Below are 23,348 nucleotides of genomic sequence, written 5' to 3' on the forward strand. Positions count from 1 at the left end.
TTATTTAGTACTTGGGGCACCTGGGTGGCTCAGTCAGTTAAGCATGTGACTTTGATTTTGGCTTAGGTCATGATCTAACAGTTCATGAATTAGAGCTCTACATTGAGCTCTGCACTGACTGTGGATCTTACTTGAGATTCTCTCTCTATTCTCTCTTTGCCCCTCCCCTCTCTCAAAAATAAATAAATAAACATTTAAAAGTTTTTAAAATTTAGTACTCAGTAAGGTAGTTATAATGTCTAACATCCAACCAAATATCACCAGCCATGCAAAAAGCAAAACAGTGCAAACCATATGAAGAGAAATATCAGTCAGTTGAATCAGTCAGGATAAGCACAGATTATATAACTAATAGGCAATAACATTAACATAGTTTTTACAACTGTTATTCCATATATTCAAGAAGCCAGAGGAAAACTTGCACACATTAAATAGAGACATGGATGATGTAAAATTCCAATAGATTCTAGAGATGAAAACTAAAATTCCTCAGAAGAAAAATGTACTGGATTGAATTAATGGCAGATTAGACACTGCAGAAGAAAAGACTGATGACCTTGAAAGAATAGTGATATAACCATCTAAATTTAACACATGAGATGGAGTAGTGAAGGACAAAGGACAAAGTCAAGTAACCTAATATAATAGTTCCAGAAAGGGAAGTAGGTAGAGAAAGAAATATATATTTTTTCTAAAATAATTGTTAACATTTTTCTGAATTTGAGGAAAAGAAGCATAACAAAATGCAAGCACAAGAAACATGAGGAAAACTACAGGAGTGCATATCAGAATCAAATTACTTACAACTAGTGGTAAAGACAAAATCTTAAAAAAGTCAGAGAAAACAAAGTCAAGAGATAAAGAAAAACAAATATAAGAATGAGAAATAGATTTCTCAATGGAAACAATGCAAGTGAGAAGACAGTAAAGCAAAATCTTTAGAGTATAGAGAAAGAAAGAAAGAAAGAAAGAAAGAAAGAAAGAAAGAAAGAAAGAAAGAGAAAGAAGGAAAGAAAACCTATCAACATAGAAAACCATAACTAGTAAAAGTATCTTAAATAAAGTGAAGGGAAATAAAGAGTTTTCAAACATACAAAAGCTGAAAAAATTTAATCAACAGCACACCTGCATTATAAGAAATAAAGGAAATCCTTTCAACAGAAGAAAAATGCTATCAAGTGGAAAGCTACATATACACAAAGGAATAAAGAGCATTGGAAATGGTAGCTAAGCGGCTAATATAAAGCACTTTTTTTCATATTTAAAGACCTCTAAGAAATAATTCACTGTTTAAAGAGAAAATAATAACAATGCATTATAGCTGTTATAACACATGTAGAAATAAAATGTATGACAACAATGACACAAAGACTAAAAGGGAGAAAAGGGAGTATAATGTTATATGGTTCTTATACCATATATAAGGCAGTACAAAATCGCTTAAAATTTGATTAAGTTAAAATTTATGCTCTAAGCAATCACTAATGGAAAACAAAAAATGATAACTAAAAAGCCAATGAAGGAGATAAAATGGAATCATAGAAAATACTTCACTCAAAGGAAGATGGAAAAAGGGAGAAAAGGAAATAAAGAACAGATAGAAAATAAATAGAGTAATATGGTAGATTTGACTCAATTATATCACTAATCACATTAAATTTAAATCTTAAAAATCCCATAGATAAGAATGTGCTAATAGCAAGGGACTTTAATACTCTGCTTACAGCGATGGATAGCTCAACCAGACAGAAAATCACTAAAGAAATAATGGACTTGAAAGACACATTGGACCAGATGGATCTGACGGATCTATTTAGAACTTTACATCCTGAGNGTGTTATATGGTAAATAATTGGACAATAAACTATTTGTAAAAAAAAAAAAAATCCCAATTAAGAGGTAGAGATTGTCTGATTCAATGAAAAACGAAAAAGGAAAAACAAGACCCAACTATGATGCCTACAAGAGACGTATCTGAAATGTAAATGCACAAATAGGTTAAAAGTAAGGGTTCGAAAAGATCTAGCATGCTAACACTGAACATAAACACACACACACACACACACAACTAGACTGTCTATATTATTTTCAGACAGCATAGATTTCAAAGAAAATAATATTAGCAGGGATGAAGAGAGTTATTTCAACAGGCTAAAGGGGTCAATTCATTAGGAAAGCACAACCATACTGAATGTTTATGCACTTAATAACAGAAGCCTAAATACATAAACAAAAACTGAGAAACAAATCCACCTTTTGTTTAGATATTTCAATATCCCTCTGTCAATAATTGACCAAACAAATAAAAAGAAAATCACTGAGGATATAAAGGATTTGAACAACATTATTAACAAATTTGACCTAATTTACATTTATAGACATTCTCCCAACAGCATCCAACAACAGAATATACATTCTCCTCAAGTGTACACAACATTTACCAAAATAGACCATGTTCTGAGCTATAAAAAAAGACTCAATAAATCTGAAAGAATTTAAGTCACACAAAGTAGGGTCTCTTACCACAATAAAATTAAAATTAAAAAATCAGTTACAAAAAGATACCTGGAAAAAAATTAGTAAGATATCTGCTTCCTAAATTACGTGATTTTAACTTATCTTTAGATTAGAAAAAAAAAATTAGGGGTGCATGGATGGCTCAGTCAGTTGAGCTTGAGCGTCTGACTTCAGCTCAGGTCATGGTCTCCGTTCATGAGTTCGAGGCCCATGTTGGGTTCTGCACGGACAGCTCAGAGCCTGGAGCCTACTTCAGATTTTGTGTCTTTCTCTCTCTGCTCTTCCCCCATTCTCTCTCTCTCTCTTTAAAAAGTAAATAAACTTTAAAATTTTTGAAAAAAACAAATTAGAAATTAGTTTGAATTAAGTGAAAATTTGGAGGATGAGACCTAAATGTAAAATCTGAAATTCTAAAACATTTACAAGAAAACAAAAAAAAATTTGCTATTTTTGCTTAGTCTAAGATTTCTTAGAGATGTCACCAAAGACATTATCTATTTAAAAAATGATCATTGGACTCTAGTGATAAAAATGAATTAACTATAGATATATGCAGATACGTGGATGAATTGTTAAATTAAATCATCAAAATAATTTAAATTAAAATTACATTTAGTTGAAATAATTATATTGAGTAAAAGAAGTCAGAAAAAAGAGTGCATATTATATGATTCCACTTATACAACTTTGTAGAAAAATGCAAATGAATCTATAGTGACAGAAAGCAGATAGATGGTTGCCAGGTGTGGAGGAGGAATGTGAAGGAGGCATTACAAAAGAGGAGATGGTGAGTCTGTGCATTATCTTGACTGGGGTGATAGACTCACGAGTGTATACATAGGTCAAAATATATCAATTATACATTTTGAATATGTAGAGTTCATTGAATATCAATTATATATCAATGAAGCTCTTTAAAAAGTCCTTTGTGTTAAGTCTTATCTCTATATCTATCTTACAGATGCATAATCTGAGCCACATGGGGATAAGAGATATCTCCCAAATTTTACATCTAGGTGTGGCTAAGCCTATTTGAACCCAATCCTGTCTGACTATAGAGCTCATCTCTATGCTGGAATATTTATTTCCAGTATAAAATGTTGCCTCAGTATTCAGGAGGCTCATATGAACCCAATACAGTAGATTAATCAGGACTTCCTCACACAAGCTGTTTCCAGGTCTGGACTCCTCCAAACAAGCTTTTTTAGCTGTGAACATATGGAGTAACCTGGTGCTTAATGCTGACCCTTTGTCAATTCTCTGACTACACTCTCTCCCTAGGTGATATCAGTCAGTCCTGTAGCTTTAAGCACTGTCATTATGTTTGATAACTTTCAAATAACTCCCTTCATACCTGAGTTTCAGACTTAATGTATCCCATCTCTTAGACAAATAAAAGGATTACTCCTATTGTAATGGACTGAATGTTTATGTCCCTCCCAAATTTGTATGTTGAAACTCTAATCTCCAATGTGATCAAAAGGCAAAGGCTTTGGGAAGTGGTTAGGTCATGAGGGTGGGGCCTTTATGAATAAGATTAATGCCCTTATGAAACAGACTCCAGAGACCTCCCTTGCCCCTTCTGCCGCCTGAGGACTCAATGAGGAGACAGTAATCTATGGATAAGGAAGTGGGTTCTCACCAGACTTGGAATCTGCCAGCATTTTAATTTTGGACTTCCAGCTTCCATAACTTTGAGAAAAACATTTTTGTTGTTTATTAGCCACCTAGGTACTTTGTTATAGCATCCCAAATGAACGGAAACATGCAATGAACAATGAAAACATGCAGAGAAACCATCTTGTCACAAAAAGTTGGATAGACCGACACTATAAATAAAGCTGATGAGTTTATAGCAAGAAAAAAAAAAACAAAACCTTTTCAGATTTTATCTCATAAAGAATACATGGGGGACATCTGGGGGGGCTCAGTGGTTAACTGTCAGATTTCAACTCAGGTCACAGTCTCATGGTTCATGAGTTCCAGCCCCGCATTCAGCTCTTCACTGACTGTGGAGCCTGCACAGGATTCTGTCTCTGCCCCTCCTACATAAGAGCACATATGCTCTCTCAAAATAAATATCTATCTCTCTCTCAAAATATATATCTATCGCTTTCTCTCAAAATAAATAAATAAACACAAAAAACCCACTTGGAATTAGACAGAAATACATTTCCTTCTTTTCTTGTCATCTTATTCATCTCTCAGGGACCTATGTCACTTGATCTAAGAAAGTGACTGTTCCATCAGTAATACAGGAAATGCATTGGGGAGTAATGTAATCCACACTTGCTGTGTGTTGGCAAATACTGGATATAGACCATTTTCAGCATATTGAGAGCTATACTATAACAACTAAGTCAAGGAAACATCTCCTGATGACTCAGAGGAAGAGCAATACTCCAAAACACCTACTGTAAGATGAAAAGAGGAATTTCAGAAAACTGTTTGACATTGTCAATAGAATGTAAAATAATTGGTTTCCAAAAGAGTAGGGACAAATGATAAAGAAAAGTGGTAAAACAAATGATGGCAGAAAATTATAAGGTATGAACTAAGTTCTATAAAATATAGCAGGATGAATAAAAGAAATGAATAATATAGTGAAGAATTGTAATAAAACTAAAAAAACAAAATGAGAAAACGCAATTAAGATCCTTTTGTGAGGTTGAGAAACTGCTACAGACCAGATGATACAATGGAGATACATAATGACTAAATGCATTTGGGGAGATTAGTAAAAACAAAAACCCCCAAAACTAATGTAATTTTAATGAATAACTGGAATTTCATTAATAACAGTGTTATGTCTGAGGCAAACTGAATACTGCCTCCCCAAAGATATCCACCCCTAATTCCTGCAATATGTGAATATGTTTACCTTATATAGCAAAAGAGATTTTGCAGGTATAATTGTTAAGAATTTTAAGATGAAGAGCTATCCTGGATTATCTGGGTGAGCCCAGTGTAATGACAAGGATCTTTATAAAAGAGAGGTCAAGCGAATGAGAAGGAGATGAGACAACAGAAGCATAGGTGGGAGTGATGAGCTTTGAAGATAGAGGGAGAGGCTGAAAGATTAGGAAAGCAGGTGGCCTCTAGAAGCCAGAAAAGGTAACGAAGCACATTCTGCCCTAGAAGGAAGGCAGACCTGCCAACACCTCAATTTTAGACTTCTGACCTCCAAAAGTGCAAGGGTATAAAATAAGTTTGTAACTATCTGTGACAGCAGCAATAGGCAACAAATACATTTGGTTTCATAGTATGACAAATGGCCCACGGTAATGTAGGGTGTTGACCTTGAGGGAAAATGAGGGAGGGTATATGGGAACTATCTATAGTATCTTGGCAACTATCCTGTAAATATAAAAGCATTCCAAAATAAAATTTATTTTAAAAATTCTTGGTTGGGGCCTTAAAAACAGAAATTGTTACTGCAAAGAAACAATTAGTGTAGAGTTCATCTAAGAGTCTCTGTCAGAATACAAAAGAAAAAGATATAAAAATGATCATCCATAAGGTTACAGATGTGAAAATCAAAGAACAAACACGTTATGTTTGGGTAACTGGGATTTTGGAAGAAGAAATCAGAACAAAGGAAATAGAAACAATAAATGTATTGTGGTAGAGGAAAATCTTCCTGAATTGTGAAAAATCTGGGTTTCTAAACCTATTTTAGAATTAAAAACAAAAACAAATAACAGGAATGAAGAAAAAAATTCTGTAAAATTTCATGTAGAAAAAAAAAACATCCAAGAGTAGGCACCAGTCAAGTAGCCTACCTAGCTCTAAATGATTTCTTGTGTGGGGTGGATCCACAGGATGCAGTGGTAGGTTCTCTGCCTGTTGGAGTTCAGTATCCTGTCAAAGCTATTTGATATGATGATAGATAGTAGACTCCAGCAGAGCCAGTCCGATCTCCCAGGAAAAAGAAACTTGGGTAGAAACATTGAGTTGTTGAAAAATGTTCACGTTAAATAGCATCATCCTAAAAAGATCCACGTAGCATCTATAATTACCTTGGTTCTTAACCTTCCCAATGATTGGATTTCAGCTCTTCTTTTAATTCTGTAAAACAATAATTTTAATAAATTCCTTGTTTTCCTAAGTTATTGTTGTAGTCCATTTGGGCTGCTATAATGACAACAACAAAACTCCAAAACAGACTGGGTAGCTTATAAAAACAGAAATTTATTTCTCACAGTTCTAAATGCTGGGACGTCCAAGATCAACTCACCAGAAAGGGCCACTGTGTGATTCATAGCTAGAAACTTCTCACTGAGTCCTCACATGGTGGAAAGGGAGGAGGGATCTCTATGGTATCTCTCTTATAATAACATTGATCCTATTCATGAGGGCTACACCCTCATGGCCTAAGTACCTCCTAATATAGTTACATAGGGCATTAGATACGAATATATGCATTTTGAGGACACAAGCATTTACGCTATTAACAGTTAGAGTCATTCTCCTTTTCTTACATCCAAAATTACTTTATATACCTACAGAATACGCAGATCACACCTGCCTCAGAATTCTCTTCTGTGACACTGAAAATCAGGAGCTAATGGAGCAATTTTATAGAATGTTAAAGGGAGGGAGTTTATTATGCAATAATTCTATAGTTATTAAAATTTTCTTGTCAGATATGCAAGTGCCCAAATAATATTAATACCCAGATACACTTCTAGAAAAAAAATTACTTGAAGATACATTACCATGGTGAAGGAAAATAAGAGCTCAAGAGTGGGAAACTATCATATAGAAGGAATAATGATGAGTCCTGCAACCAGTAAAAGACAGAATTAAGTCTTAACATTGTAAATTTGGTACAAAATGTCTCTTGAAATAGAGGGTATATATTTTAAGATTTAATCATTTGAAATTGATAAAGTAGTTGTAGCCTTATTAACAAACTATATCGTGGTATATTAACAAAATTATATTAACAAAAACATGCAAAGGTGAAAAGGAAAGAGAGGAATAAATAAAAATGTTCCCAAACTCTTGCCTGAGGAGTACACAAATATAATGCCAGCTGATTTTTCACTTTGATAATCAAAGATATACAGATCTGGAAAATGCTTTTGAGAAACATCAAACAAATCATCATTGTATAATTTCAGAAATAATGGCATGATAAAGAATAAGCTAAGTAAAATCCATATGATGAAAGACATTAAGGAAAAAAAACAGCATGGAAAATCCCATATGATAAGATTATAAAAGTAAGACTAAACTTTTAATTATGGCAATAGTTAAAACTATTAAACAATAGTTTAAATATATTATATTCCTCAAATAAGACAAAGACATGGGAACTGGTCTAAATAATAAAGTGAGTTATTTCACTGAGACAAAGCTAAACAAGGCAAACTATGACAAAACCAAGCAAGAGTAATTAAAGAAAATAAATAAACATATATCAAAGGAAAGTTTTTCAAAAGATAGCAAGGGCCATAGGTTTAATAGAAGACGAAAAAAATTTCAAGGCAAAAAAAAAGCATTAAATTAGGAATAATGGAATTTCCACATATAAATTTCAAGCTCTTTATCAAATCAATGTAAAACACATTTTTTAGTGTTTATGAAACATTATAAAATGTTATCATATAACAGACAAAAACTTCAGTAAATTTCAACAAACAATATAGGTAACATTCTTTAGCAACACTGATATTTAGAAAATAATAACAAGTTTATATTTTTAAAAATCCATAATCACTCAAAATTAAAAACAACAACAATAACAAAAACAGACAAAAGTAAAAACCCTCCTATATACCTCTTGTTCAAAGAGGAAAGAAAAATGTGATTAAAGACTACATACAAAAAATAACAAAATAAACCTTTGATATCAGACTTATGGAATACAGCCCAAGTTACATTCCAAGTGAAATTCTTAGCTTTAAGTGTTTATAATTTTGAAAATAAATTAATTGAGTACTCAACTGAAAAAGGTTGGAAGAAGGGCATTTTATGTAAAAATTAAGAAAAGGAAGTAATAAAGATTTTTTTAACTGATGAATTCAAAACCAAAACAGAAATTCAGTATAATAGTACATGCTTTTTTCTTTGTATCATACTACCCCAAAGGTTAATTATACATTCCATTTTTCAGTGCTGCAATATTCTACATATTTAAATAATCTGAGAGCATGTTCTGAGAGCAAGTTGTCAACTGGATCTTTAGAGCAGGTTGGCTGTTGACAAAGCTGTGGAGTGGGAAGAGAGGGTTTCCACTAACAAACGAAGAAACACAGTTTGACCAAAAAAATCTTGCAATCCACAGTACTATTCACAGAGTAATGGAACACTAGTCAGTAATTCCCAAATGCCATGTACCTGCTGTCATTTCCCAACCTCACCTCTGTTACTCGGTCTGAACAATTAACCTTTTCAAATACAAATGATGACACAACAAGTAATTATCCAGGGTATAATCATTGTTATAAAACAATAATCATTCCTTTTTTCCCCAACTTATATATTTCTCTTTCTTGTTGTCATATATAACAATGGGTTGCCTGAGAAACAAACTAAGACTATTCTTAGAGCAACAGCAAAGGAAGGGCATCCAAAATCATTTGTCGATGAAGAATTAGACATTTGGTATTTCAGAAGTTATCAAAGTAGTCATTACATTTTTGTTGGGCTTCCTTATACTTATTTCACAGTTTAGTGTTGGCTTTATTGAGTTATGCAAGGAGGGAAATTGTTTCAGTTCTTAGGACATCTAATGGTCTTAAATGAGTTCTCTTCACAAGCATCTCACAGGACCATGTAGTGGAAATAGTATGATCTCTGGAGTCACAGAGCTCTGGCTTTAAATCCTAGTTCCACAAAATTTAAGTTATATGACTTTGGCAATGATATTCTTCTTGCTAAAATGGGGACTGCCTCTCTTAATGTGACATCCACCCTTTCTCCACATGGCCTTCTTATAAGGACACTAGTCATTGGATTTAGGCCTCATGCTAATCCAGATGACCTCATTTTAACTTGTTTATATCTTCAAAGACTGTATTTCTAAAAATGGTGACCTTTACAGATTCCAGGGGACATGCATTTGGGGAGGGCACTATTCTTTTGTATTTCCTTTAACTCAACATTAGATTCATGATATTACATGTAGCTAAAGTATGTTCAGTTACATTGCTGCATGATATTCTATTATATGAATATACCTTAATTGTCCATTCTACTCCTGATGGATATTTGGATTTTCTAAGCCTGGATTTATAAATATGTGCCATATACATTCTTGTCCATGTCTCCTGGCACACATGTGCATACATGTTGGTTGAATATATACCTGTAGTAAGCTAAATAATAGCTCCCAAAGATAGGTCTTAATCTTTAGAATCTGTAATGTTCACCTTATTTGGGAAAGGGTCTTTGTCAATATGATTAAGTTCAGAATCTTGAGATGGGAAATTATCTTGGATTACCTGGATGGACTTAAAATGTAAACAACTGCAAGTATTCTCATAAGAGAAGGACAGAGTAAGATTTGTCACATACAGAAGAGGAAGAGGCAATGTAATTATAGAAATGAGATTAGGATGATGCAGCCATAAATCAAGGAATGTCATCAGCCACCAGAAACTGGAAAATCAAGGAACCTCCAAAATCAAGAGTATCCAAAAGATTATGCCCTTCTGTCACCTTGATTTTGGCCATGTAATACTGATTTCTGATTTCAAATTTCTTGAAAAAATGTGGAGAATAAATTTCTGCTGTTTTAAGCCACTAAGTTTGTGGTAATTTTGTAGTTATAGCAGATATAAGAAATAACACAACACTTAAGTGTAGAATTGCCCAAGTATGGGTATGCAAAATTCAAAGTTTGGATATAATATTGAATAGTTTTCTTAGATGGTTATAGCACTTTACACCATCAGTATAAGGGAGTCCCTGTTATCCATATCCTGGAAGTGGTGTGAAGGGCTCTAAGATGCAATTAAGTTATTCTGTGCAGGCTGCCAAGATTTCAAATCAAACACACCTCCCAGCATTTCATCTACATCTTTCTGAGACTATTATTTCTTGTGGGAATGAGAGTTCTAGCTGGATTAGTAAGATTTCTGGTATAGACCTCTGAGAGTAGATGAACTATCCTGTCTGAAGTTAGGAATTGAATAGACACAGGAAGATAGGGCTGGCATCCACAGTGCAAATTCAGTTCACAGCATTTAGCCAAGATGAAAATTCAAGGACTTGGCTTCATTAATTTCAGAGGTGAAATATGTTTCACCAACACAATAAGAGATCTCTAATTTACTGGAGTTCAGAAGTCAGTAGCTTTTCCTTTTCTGGGCACATGGAAATGACCAGATATTTATGTGGCACGAAGTACGGGAAGATCCAAGAATAAATACCTGTTCAAGGAGAAGGAAGCTCACAAATGTCACGCATTGAGTTAGGTCAGAAACCAATTTGTACTTTAGAAGATGCAATTAATCAGGTGGAAGTGTTGATACACTTTTGTGCTCAGGGACAGGATTCCTTCCCCCAGAAAAGTAAAATATCTTAGCAGGTGGGGATTTGGCAGGATAGCAAGGTGGTTTCGTTGGGATATGCCAAGGGAAAGGAAGAAAGGCAAGAGAAATGGATTAAAACAGAGAGTGATGCAGAGCTCAGTAGACATAAAGTTTCCATGTGAGATTTGAGTTTGGGCTACAGAAACACCAGAGGAACTGGGCATACATGTGAGGAAGAAAAGTAGTTCAAGGCAGGTTGGATCAAAATGAACCTTTCCAAAGATAAGGATTTAAGAACTAGAGAAGCAGTTGCTGCCTAAGAAAAGATGTCCCATCCAAGGAGGATGGTCAAAGGCAAGACCATCAAGAATGAGGTTTGCTGGAATTCAGAGAGTAGATCCGAGGCACTAGTAGAACATAGCTAGGAAATTCTTGAGCCTCTTTGGGAATTGCAGGGCCTGTAGCAGAGTTTATTGAGGTTGATAGGGTGGTGATATAAGAAGAGTCTAAACTCTTTTGGAAGCAGAATAACCTGAGCTCAGATCCCAACTCTACTATTGATAAGCTGTGTGGTTGTGTGCATGTGACATAGCCTTTCTGGGCTTCAGTTCTTTATCTATAATTCAAGAACAATATATTATAGTTTTGTTATTATGATTAAATGAGGAGAAGGTGTGCAGAGAGTGTTTCATATTGCCTTAATAAATGGAAGAAATATTTCTCTATACCACCTTTTTCTCTGCCTACCTTTCTCCTTGGTACATAATAAACCAAACCCCTAGAACCAGTGAAGGCTATGGCTTTGTGGATAGGCAAATACCCACTGCTCATTCTGGTGACACTACTTTCCAAATCCATACCAGCCAAATCCATACCACCAGACCTCATTCACTGGTGGGATGAATTCTGATTTTTGTTCTGTTTCCTTAGTCAGAATGAACTTACAAATGTGGCAAGAGTGAGTTAAATCAAAAGGTTGATTTTCGTATTCAACAACAGCTAAGGAAGGCAGGAAAGACAGGATCTGATACTGGATAAATCAGGAAGAACTGAAAGAGTCTTCTTTTAAAACATACCAACGAGTTTCTAAAGTGAAGTGATGGACATTTAAACAAAGTTGTAGATAGTTGAGGACCTCATTAGGAGACCCAGGGAACTTATTTACTTAGGGAAAGACCATCAAGACAGTATGCATTCAAGTGGGAGAGATTTTTCCAGAAGATGGGCAATTGCTTTCTTCCTAAAGTTATGTATGCCTCTGGTAGGACCTGGTTATTCTGCAATTTTTTAAAAACACAAGAAAAATTCCTGGATACCCCACTTCCATTAGCAATATGAATCAGTAAAAGTAGGAAGGACTTCCTGCCATGCATAATTATCTATGACATGAGAGTTAAAGTTTTAAAGAAAACAAACAAGACCAGTCAAGATTATTCTCCACCTCCTGTTTCCAGCCTGTAACTTCTTGTTTCTTATCCCCAGTATCTGAGTGAAGAACTAGTTCAGCAACTCCTGACTGAGGCCCTTTAACCTCCCACCTGCTAGGTCTATGTCTTACCCCCAGAAGGATCTCAGACATCCACCCACACCTTACCATAGTCATAGTACAAAGGCAAAAATCCTGAAAAGAAAAATGTTTAATGAAACATGAAGCAGAAAATTAATCTGTGTGGCATCTTGTTACCTTTCTTCTGAGCTTAATATGGGAGGTTGTTAATTGCTTGATTTACTGTAATCGTCATTCTGCCAACAGCAATAAATAAAATTAATTAATATAAGGTAACTCACTGCCAGGAAAGCCAGTAATTATCAGGAAATTGGAGAAAGTTTGTTTCATGATACATTTAGAAGAGAAAAATATAATAACTCTCCTCCTCCTTTTTGAACACCTATCTTTTTTTTTTTTTGCTTGCTTTTATCTTTCTGTAGAAACACCCTGAGTTCTACCATTTTGCTTCTTCCCTCCATCAAGATGGCTGCACATTTGTTGAGAAGTAATTGGAGCAATTTGTCTTCAACTCTCCTCCTACCTTGAGGAGCTGAAATGGCTTTAGAGCATGAGGTCAACATGATGGAGTTTCTGAATATATTTAATATCCACTATCAGAAGGGATCCACCAGGAGAAATGAGGAGACTATCTTGATCTGACACCCAAAACATTTTTGCTGAATTTTCCTAAGCCAGGGCTCTTTCTCAGACAGGACTTAGAAGTGGCATGCTGTTGGGGTGTCTGGGTGGCTCAGTCAGTTAAGCATCCAACTCTTGATTTCAGCACAGGTCCTGATTTCATGGTCATGAGAACAAGCCATGCACCAGGCTCGACTCTGGGTGTGGAGCCTGCTTAAGATTCTCTCTCCCTCTCCCTTTACCCCTTCTCTGTTCCTGCTCTTTCAAAAAAGTGGCATGCTGTAATAGAAAAAGGATGGTCTTTGGAGTCAAAGACTTAGATTTATATTTAATAGATGAGAACATTTTAAAATAAACATCTTAAACATCTTGGACACTCAGTTTCCTGTACTCTAAAATAGGATCCAACACTTTTTGCATAGCACTTATTTGTGTATTAAATGGGATACTTGCTGAATATTAGCTGCTCTCCTGCCTATTCTTAGGTCTTTCCTTAAAAATTATAACAATTTTTGGGGCACCTGGGTGGCTCAGTCGGATGGGCATCTGACTTTGGCTCAGGTCATGATCTCATGGTTCGTGGGTTTGAGCCCCGTATGCTAGCTGTCAGCACAGAGCCTGGAGCCTGTTTCGGATTCTGTGTCTCCCTCTCTCTCTGACCCTCTCCTGTTCATGCTGTTTCTCTCTCTCAGAAATAAATAAAACATTAAAAAAATTTTTTTAATTATAACAAATTATTTTTGCTATCTATCTTGAGTTGGGTGCTGGATAGCTTAGATACCAATTTATTTCTCCATTTACTAAATATACAACGTGTACCATGTGTAGTAACCACTTGTGACATCTTATCTTTGCTATTCTGACTTTTTACTTTCTCCTTTCCTCATTTGAATATTTTAAATTTTATTTCATCTTTTTGTATATATTTATGTAGTCACCTTAGATCTTTTAGATGAAAAGATTATTAATGCACACTTGCATACATACATATGATAGTCAATATATATATATGTATGCTTATATATGTATGGTATAGTATATTCTATACTAGTCTCTTTTTTGCATAATCATACATGACACAGTTTTATTCACTAGTATGTTTACTGTCTTGCCTCCCAGCCAAAATCCTAAGTCCACTGATGATGTACATAGATTTTAATCTCAATTATTTGTTGAATTGATTTAAATTATACAATTTGCTTAATTCCTTTATTTACAACAACTATGTGGCCCAATCTCCTAATTGAGATAAACCTGCCCACCAAATATGAGATATATGGTTTGCAGGATCAAGCCTTTATTCAATAAGAATAGCAATCTCTTTTTCCTCTGTGCAATAACCACTATAGCCATATATCCCCTTCAAAAAATAGAAATCCATTTTTTTACACATAACCAAACTTGATGCTACTTTTGGGAAGGCAATCTGTGATGGATGAATCACTAGCTAAAACTTGAGTTGTAGTGTGGGGACAATGAATAATTTTATGAAAATGTAGGACATTTTGTCTCCATACCTATAAAATCTGACTAGTCACATAATATGTGCTCAATAAAGACTCACTGTGCTACTTGAATATTTCAAGTTAAGGCCAGAAATGCTTGACTTCTTGGACATTATGCACTTTGGGGATTCTTTTATTAGCATTATTCCTATTCCCCTGGCTGTGGAGCCAAGTACTCAGAGATTTTCACTTCTCCATTGCCCATCAGAGCCAATCTCAAATTAGGGCTCTAATACCAGTAGTAAACTATTTTTTGAAGGCATATACAAACTAATTAGAATTTTTCTTGTTCAGTTTAGTGGTCAAATGTCCATAGATGTGGGTTTATAGGGGCACCTGGGTGCCTCAGTTGGTCCAAGTCTTGCTTTTGGCTCAGGTCATGATCTCACAGTTCATGGGATCAAGTCCCGTGTTGGGCCGTGTGCTGAAAGCACAGATTCTGCTTCAGATTCTCTCTCTAACTCTTTCTGCCCCTCTCATTCTTGTATGCTCTCTCGCTCTCTCTCTCCCTCTCTCAAAACAAATAAACTTTTTTTTTAAAAAAAGTCTATAAGGCAGCTTTAGAGAAGGGTGACAGTATGCCAGAAATTAGCACACAGAAATATAAGGGAGCTGTATATGAAAATTACATGTGCTTGCAGAAACTACTTGATCAAGATCTTTTATATGCCATCTCTACTTGACTCCAACATGGAGTCTTGTAAGCATACTGAAATGTATATTTTGATGGATCTGATAACACTCAATTTATGATGGGCAGTTCCAGTCACATATTTCTTAGAGTTCCATGTCTGTATCTAGCAAGCTAAAAACTGTTTTCAAAAAAAAAAAAAAGGAAGAAGCTCTTTGTTGAAGAAGTATGACATTGCTCCAAAACCCTAGGTCTCAAACTTGAGACTGTACTCTCAAAGCTTGCTGCAGGATCTATAAAGCATCTTAATGTATCTTTGAAATCACTTTACTCTTCTTGGATCTACAGGATCATAATACATAGCAGTGTTACTCACACTGTATCTCAAAGCTGATAGTCTTGGGGGTGATCTAAGATTGTCAACTAATATATAAATGAAAGAAATATATCCAAATAATGTATATGTTACCTCAAAAGCTCAGAGACCTTCCAAGGATTATACATCTCTCTCAAATACAGAGAATACAAAGACAGGAACTTGTTCCTCACTTTGGAGGGATATTTCATGTATCACTAACAGATATGGAAACCCCCTGCATTATCATGAAATTTGTTTCCTTCCCTCTGACATACGCTTTTTTTAGTTACATACTGTTTTTAATTCTCTAAGTCCTATCATGATGATGTCATCTGTGTAGTGGACCAGAATGATGTTCTGTGGGATGGTGAGATAAGCAAGGTATCTGAGAACTAAATTATTGAGCCAGAGTTACTGTAACTCTGAAGAAGGACCATGAGTGTATATTGTTCTTTCAAATGAGGTCATTATAGGATCTTCAGTTAAGGCAATCAGACAAGGAAACAGGGGGCTGTTTTGACTATTAAATTATGCTTACCCAGGCTTTGGATCAGTGTAGTTTGAATTTTGTTATATAACCCTTTGCAAGTTTTGAGAAATATAATGAAGCTATGAATACAATGGATATAATATCTAATACTGACAAGATCAAAATATGAGCTGGATTTTGATTGTATCAACCTTCAGTATGGAAGAAATAACAGTCTTTTAGTACACTTGTGGAAAGTTCCTGGCCTTCAGCCCAAGACTTACATGTAGAATTTAGAAGTTTGATCCATTCATTCTTTTATTTTGCCCCACTATTTGAAAAATCTTTCCCACCCAACAGTAATTAACTTTCTATTCCCATTCATATTGTTCTATGTAATTGGCCACTTGATTCCCTGAAGTTTTACCTTCAATGAACACATTATTATAAAAGACCACAGATGATAATTTGATAAGCAGTTTTACTACTGCAGACCACTGTCAGAATTCTGTCTAAGGGTGGAATTTGGATATTTACTGCCCTCAAAATTAATAAGACCAAACAATCAATTTCAGGTCACCTTTCATCTCCCTGACAGTCTGTAGTCTTTGATTACCTCTCATACCAAGTTTTGCATTAGTCATGGTTCTTGATTGCAAGCAACAGAAATCAACTTCAGTTGGTTTAACAGAAGAATAATTTGTCAAAAAGAAATTGGGTAGCTCATAAAATTTCCAGGAGGGTCAGAGAACCATTATCAATTGTTATAAAGCCATGAACGCAGCCCCACTCACATCACAAATAATCAGAGGAGAACATCTCTGCTGCCACCTCTGGGCATTAGATGCTCAGATTGTTTTGCGGTTTACTGCAGACATTGGACATAAGTTACAAATGCTACTGCTGCCCTTGGGCACAAATATGGCTGCTGCTGCTCCTGCTATTGTCAGCACTCTCTACCAAATATATATGTTGCACAGTTCTTTTTCTCTTTGTAGCCAATTTACTGTAAGTATATGTGTCTAACTGATGGGGATAGGGCATGCATCTCTACTCAAACTGGAAAGGCAGTCTAGGATAGTGATTATATCATAGTTTTTGATTAGATGTAATAGAATATTTATTATATTCTATATATAGGATATATATAGGCATGTTTTAACTTAGAAGATGGGGAGTTCCTTTAGCGTATTAAGGGGTTCAGTTATTGTGGTCAAAAACAAATGTCCATTAAACTGAAACATAAGGATTCAATGTAGGAAATAAAACACTTTACCTGTTGTTTGCATGAGTTTTGGATAACACAGTTCCCCCCCTCCAAGTCTGTTCTCTGCCAGTGTGCGTGTGTGTGTGTGTGTGTGTGTGTGGTATGTAAAATCTCTGCAACATTATATTTCAGTAGTTACTATCACACACACACACACACACACACACACACACACACACACACACACCCCTAGCTGTTTCAGAATACCTTCATCTGGCACTACAATGGGCTTGATGCTTCCAATATTCTTCTTGTCTGGCTTTTAAAAGCCAAACAAAAAGAGACATCTCATCAACCCTAGACCAAATGCACCTGGTACTTTCCAGGCAAAGCTGGGCTTGGGAATCACCCTGGGGATGAGGCAAACCACAAAAGCCTGGAATTTGTAAATTGCTGAGTTCAGAGGCTTGGCTGGTGATGATAGATCTCAATCAGGGATGAGACACAGCTCATAAGCACATGCCATGCTTGCCATATGCCAAGTGTTTTCAGGGTTCAGACACCGCTCTGTGCGTCTGAGAGATTTTGACTGTCTACAATAACTGATACAGACAAATTGGTTTAGGAAAAGGGAATGACAGCTCTTAATGACCCCATTCCAGAGCCTTGTTGAAATGGCATCTAATCGTCCTGCTAGTGTATTTGAGGAGCCTTTGATAAGTGGTTCATAGGATATCAGTCATGCTTCAGCTGCTCTCAGCCAATGGAAGGGAGGTGGTGAGAGAGTTAGAGGCTTGTTTAGAACAGAAGGTGCATAAGAAAAGCATGTGGAGCAGTGGGTGGAGTGAGGTAGGGAATGGAAGAGACACTGGGATTGAGGTTTAAATACCAGGTGCTACTTGGCATCTGAATACCTCAAGCTATTCTACCCTCTGGGAAACATTCCCAGCCTAATTATAACATGGTTGTCAAGCTGTTTTCCCTGATCTGTGTGACCCAAGACAGGCTTGGCTGGATCACTTGAGCACCACAATGTCTCACTTATATAGAAGGAATTTATGAACAGTTCTTGGCCTCTTTCCTAAGATACTTATAGGAAGTAGAAAGAATTATTAGCTCAAGGGCTGATTTCTCTATCCTATCAGTAGGTTGAACTTGTTAATCTGACCTCTTTATTCAACCTAAATTATCCTCTTCATTCCATTTTCTTTTCCACACTGTTCCACCCACATCTATATGCCTAGAACCTCCCCTCAGAAATTTTTCCCTTAGTGCACACCTATATTTCAGTTCTATGGCAACAAGCTGGGAAGTGGAGTGATACTAATTTCTGGACTATGGATGATCCAGGTCATTAGTTCTTGAGAAGGAATATTTTGACCCCCTGGAAGGTGCTTTAACCAACCAAATAGCAGTTCAAAAAAGTTCCAAAAATCTTAACTGTGGCATTTACTCTGAGAATACTTCAGGCCATTCTTTAAGTATTGGTATTCATGAAAAATTCTATTCATTGCCATCCTTCACCATCTTCCTCCCTTTTCTGCTCCTCTGTCTCTTCTCTTGTTCCTATCACCACTCCCCTCATCTCCTTCGCTAGCCCCTCCTCTACTCAAATTAAACCTCTTCTTCTGTCAAGGCCAAATTTTGAACAGCCTGCCCTGACTAGAGTGGACCAGGACACTGTGAGTTCCAATCTGTTGCTTAGCATCAGGGTTGCTTAGATACATCTCTCAGTGACAACTGGCCTTTGCCTTTGACCACTTATAAGCTATGTAGCGAGCATCCCCGTTCAGAGGGGCACTGGGCCAGAACCAACTTTCACAGTCTCCTTTTGAGCTGGCTGAGTAGCAGTGGGAGTGGGAGGTGTTTTAAAAGATGAAATAACTGAATTTTTATGCTGAACTGTAGGTAGAATTTAGTTGCCATAAAGAACTATGTAGAGGGACAGATGAAACAAAATGTCCTGGTGAACACAGATCAGGGGCTGTCTTCACACTAAATAGAGCCAGGACCTTTACGAAAAAGTAATTCATATTCTCCTCCCCAATGAATCATCACCTGTATCTGTGATTTATTTTTTAAGAGAAAAAATGGTGTGTGTGTGTGAAAAAATAATTAAAAAATACACATTCCTGGTGTACTTCCAGGACATGGAATCAAAATGTCAAAATGTCTGGGGCAGTGGCCCAGGAATCTGTATTTATAACAAGCTGCTTCAAGGTGATTCTGATGATGACAGGCCAATAAATCTACTGCATAATCCCTGAAGTTCCTTCTGCCCTCACCTCTTATGTGTAGGTGGGTTGTGAAGAAACATTGCTCAAAACTAAGAGGTTTATATTCTTTGGGTGTCCTCATCTAGAATAAAAGTAAGATAAAGAAAATCAGGGGCAACTGGGTGGCTCAGTCAGTTGAGTATCTGACTCTTGATTTCAGCTCAGGTCATGACCTCACTGTTCCTGGGTTCTGACAGCACAGAGCCTGCTCAGGATTCTCAACCTCTCTCTCTGGCCCTCCCCCACTTGCACTCCCTCTTCCTTCCCCAAAATAAATAAATAAACATTAAAAAAAAAAAAAAGAAAAGAAAAAGAAGAGCAGCTGATTTGAAGGTGAAAATTTCCTGGAGTACCACTTTTCTGTTCTTTCTAAGGTTCCTGTGAGATGGGGCTACTATTTGCCATTGAGCCAGATTGTTTTAATTCGTATTGTTTTTTTGTCTTCATTTCCCTTCTGTTTTCCTATATCCTTTGGCAAAGTCTTATATAAATGTTTCAGCCTGGTTGCAACTGTGCTATAAAGTATTATGCATTGAATCATAATTAGTCCAAACATATGCTGGATAGTCAAAGAAAAGTGCTGACCTCATCCTCCCCACCCCCAGCTGAGGTCAAAGTAATGTCACATCATAGTCAATGACACATTCTAAGAAGGTCAAATGCAGCTGTCTGAAGCAAAACTGAATATGTAGCTGTCCTCCCCACCAAAGAAATTATCTTTCTAATGTTTGCCTTGGAGGTCATGAGGTTTACTTTTATGACTAAAGTGGCTTTTTCTCCTAGGAAATCCTGTAGGGAAGATGGTGAAGAGAGTCTGAGATATTCTGTACACTCGCTGAAGAGACATTGGTGACACTGGCATGTCAGCACAGGTCACAATGAGTTGTATTTGTTGAAGATTGAGACCTTGAAAGAGTAGTGAAAATTTGTGGCTGACAGATGGAGCTCAGGTCTCTGGAGTCAAGCTTTTCTCAGACCCAAAAGCTAGTACACCTGAGCTTTTCCTAGGTCACAGAGTAGACATGCCATACTGTGCCTCACTATGGTGTTCTCTGTCTTCACCCAGGATGGAATGTTCTGGATTTAAAAAAAAAAGTTTTTAATGTTTATTTATTTTTAAGAGAGAGACAGAGTATAAGCAGGGGAGGGGAAGAGAGAGAGGGAGACACAGAATCTGAAGCAGGCTCCAGGCTCTGAGCTGTCAGCACAGAACCTGACATGGGGCTTGAACCCAGGAACCTTGAGATCATGACCTGAGCTAAAGTCAGATGCTTAACCAAATGAGCCCCTCAGGTGCCCCCATGTGGAGTTTTTCAGAGAAATAGCATGTGTTAGAGGATAGAGATCTTGTCTCTCTAATGAGAAGGTAAATGGGAGCCACCAGAAGACTGGTTTACCTCCCTAGTGAGGGCAATAACGATGGCTGTGCCAGGGGCTAGGCGTGTTCAGGCATGCACCAGAGTTGGCAACCACCAGCCAGAAACTGACATAGCACTTTTGTTGGAATGATCACCATCAGAAGAAGGACAGGATTTGGAAGTCTGGGGTTGCTGATGGTTAATTCTATAACTTGGTGTGCACTCTGGAGCAATAAGGCAAACGGGTAATTCTACAATTCTTCTCGGCTCTTCTTGGTCCTTAGAAGGTGACTTTCCCTAAAGAAAGGAAGTCCCTGAATTGATGCAGCATTGTGACTTACCTTTCATAGGTAGCATAGTTCCAAGAAGGCCACAGCTATGGTTCTTTTGGTGGCCATCACCAGTGATGGCATGTGTGCACCCATACGTGTGGATGTATGCACACCTGTGTGTGTGTGTACATGAATGCCCACACACATGTCCCATTATACACACACACCTGCACCTACGTGGCGGATGCTCCTGGCTGCGGTGCCAGGTGGAGTTCCTGCCATTTAACCATAATGAGACACACAGGCCTGCCTTCTGTTCAGGGTGTTTTCCCTCCTTTATCATTCACATTAAATGTTACAGGCACTTGACTTTATGACTCCTTCATTCCGCACATTAAGCAGCTGACACAGACAGCCTCCTCCTGACAGCAGCCTGTACAAGCCTCCAGCATGTTATTTAGAGACCCATCTTGAGGCACGAGAGACAGAAAAGGGATTTTCAGGTCATGCCAGGTGGCCCCTGGACCTCAATAGGCTTCTTCCTGTTTCAAAGCTGCTCTTCTTTAGTCAGAGCCTAGAATTCTTGCCACTCCATGCAGAGGCATAGCCAGCTTCTCAGCCCCCGTGTTTGCTTCTCTTAATAAGACCTCAGACTGCATAGTAGCTAGAAAATTCAGGTGTGCTTTTGAAAGTAATTCCTGTCCTGCTCTTAGAGATGATCGCACCAGCATAGGTGGAAGGCTGCTGTTACTTTAAGCAGAAGCTTAAAGTCATCTGGAAAGTAACAAAACTCAGTTAGGAAAGCTGCCCTTTGCTGACCCCAGGTTGGAATCTGATTCTGGGAAGAGAGAATTCCTTTCTTTGCCTTTGTCTCTCTTTCCCCTTTTCCCCTCCTTCTTTCCTGTTCTCATCTGCCCCCTTTTTACACCTCCATTTTGACTCTCATCTTTATCTGAGCATCCCCTCTCCTGACTTACCTGGACTGCCTCTATACTTGCTGATGAAGAATTCTAGAAATTCAACAATCCAAGTTCCAGAAGTGACAGGCAGATCCAGCTGCTTATTTTAAAGGAAAAAAATAACAACAACCAAAACAAAAAAACAAAAAAACAACCCCACAAACAAACAAAAGCACCAGAGAAACAGGGGAGACAGCTGGATATTACCCCCTTGATATGAATGTTTTCCTATCTGACCTTTTAACCTCCCATTTATTGCTTACATCCTTCTCTCCGAAGGCTGCTTGCTTGATCCTCAGCTTCCTCACCAATTTCTATGACAGTTCTGTTTGTGAGCAGTTTTGCAATGTCGAGGTGTGATTGAGAGGCTCGGGGACCAGCTGCCAAGAAGGCATTCTTGCTTTGCTTTCCATTTCCCTTCTCTCCTGGCCCACCAACCAGGTATGAAAACAACAGTGCCCTAGGTTTACACAGAGCCTCTCATCCAAGAAATCTCAAAACGGTTTTGCCAGCCAGTCTGATTACACTCATTTTTCTGGATGAGGAAAGTGTCTTTTCTGGAAGGGAAGTGGATTGTCAAAGACTGTTCTAACTACCCCTGGGAGGCACTACGGGGCTGGTCCAGGCAGCTCTCCCACTAAATTTCTGGGCCACCTGCTGGTCCCGAGTTATCTTTCCATGTACGGATTTAGATAACAGGGACCACAGGCAACAAGGCTCTTCTAACATAGGAATCTACCCCTAAAATTATGGGATGGAGTAGGACAAGTCAACTCCCAAGATATTCATTTTGTTGTTCGTGTTGTTTTTCTAGGTAAGTAAAAGATAATTGTGATCTATCACAATTTTCATGATACTTGATTCGGTTAAACTCCATAATCCTAGAAGAGGTGTTCTTTCTCTTGAGCAACTGTGTCTTACCTGACTGTTATTTTTCCGTGACTCTGGCAAACCCAGATAAATGCCAGAGTCTTCCTTGTCTCTTTTATATGAGCGTAAATACTAGCTAGACTGCTTTTGTACCACCCTGCTTCCTACCTCATTCTGAGAAACTGGAGGTCTATGCATTTTGGGTGAAGCAAAGGAATAGAAAGAGGGAAAATGGTAAGAAGCGAAGATTGGAGAGATAATAGGAAAGAAGGAAAAGAAAAAAGCAATAGTAAGAGGCAGGAGAAGAGGAAGATG

Source organism: Crocuta crocuta, unplaced genomic scaffold (genome assembly GCF_008692635.1).
Source record: "Crocuta crocuta isolate KB4526 unplaced genomic scaffold, BGI_CrCroc_1.0 scaffold177, whole genome shotgun sequence".
Taxonomy (NCBI): Eukaryota; Metazoa; Chordata; class Mammalia; order Carnivora; family Hyaenidae; genus Crocuta; species Crocuta crocuta.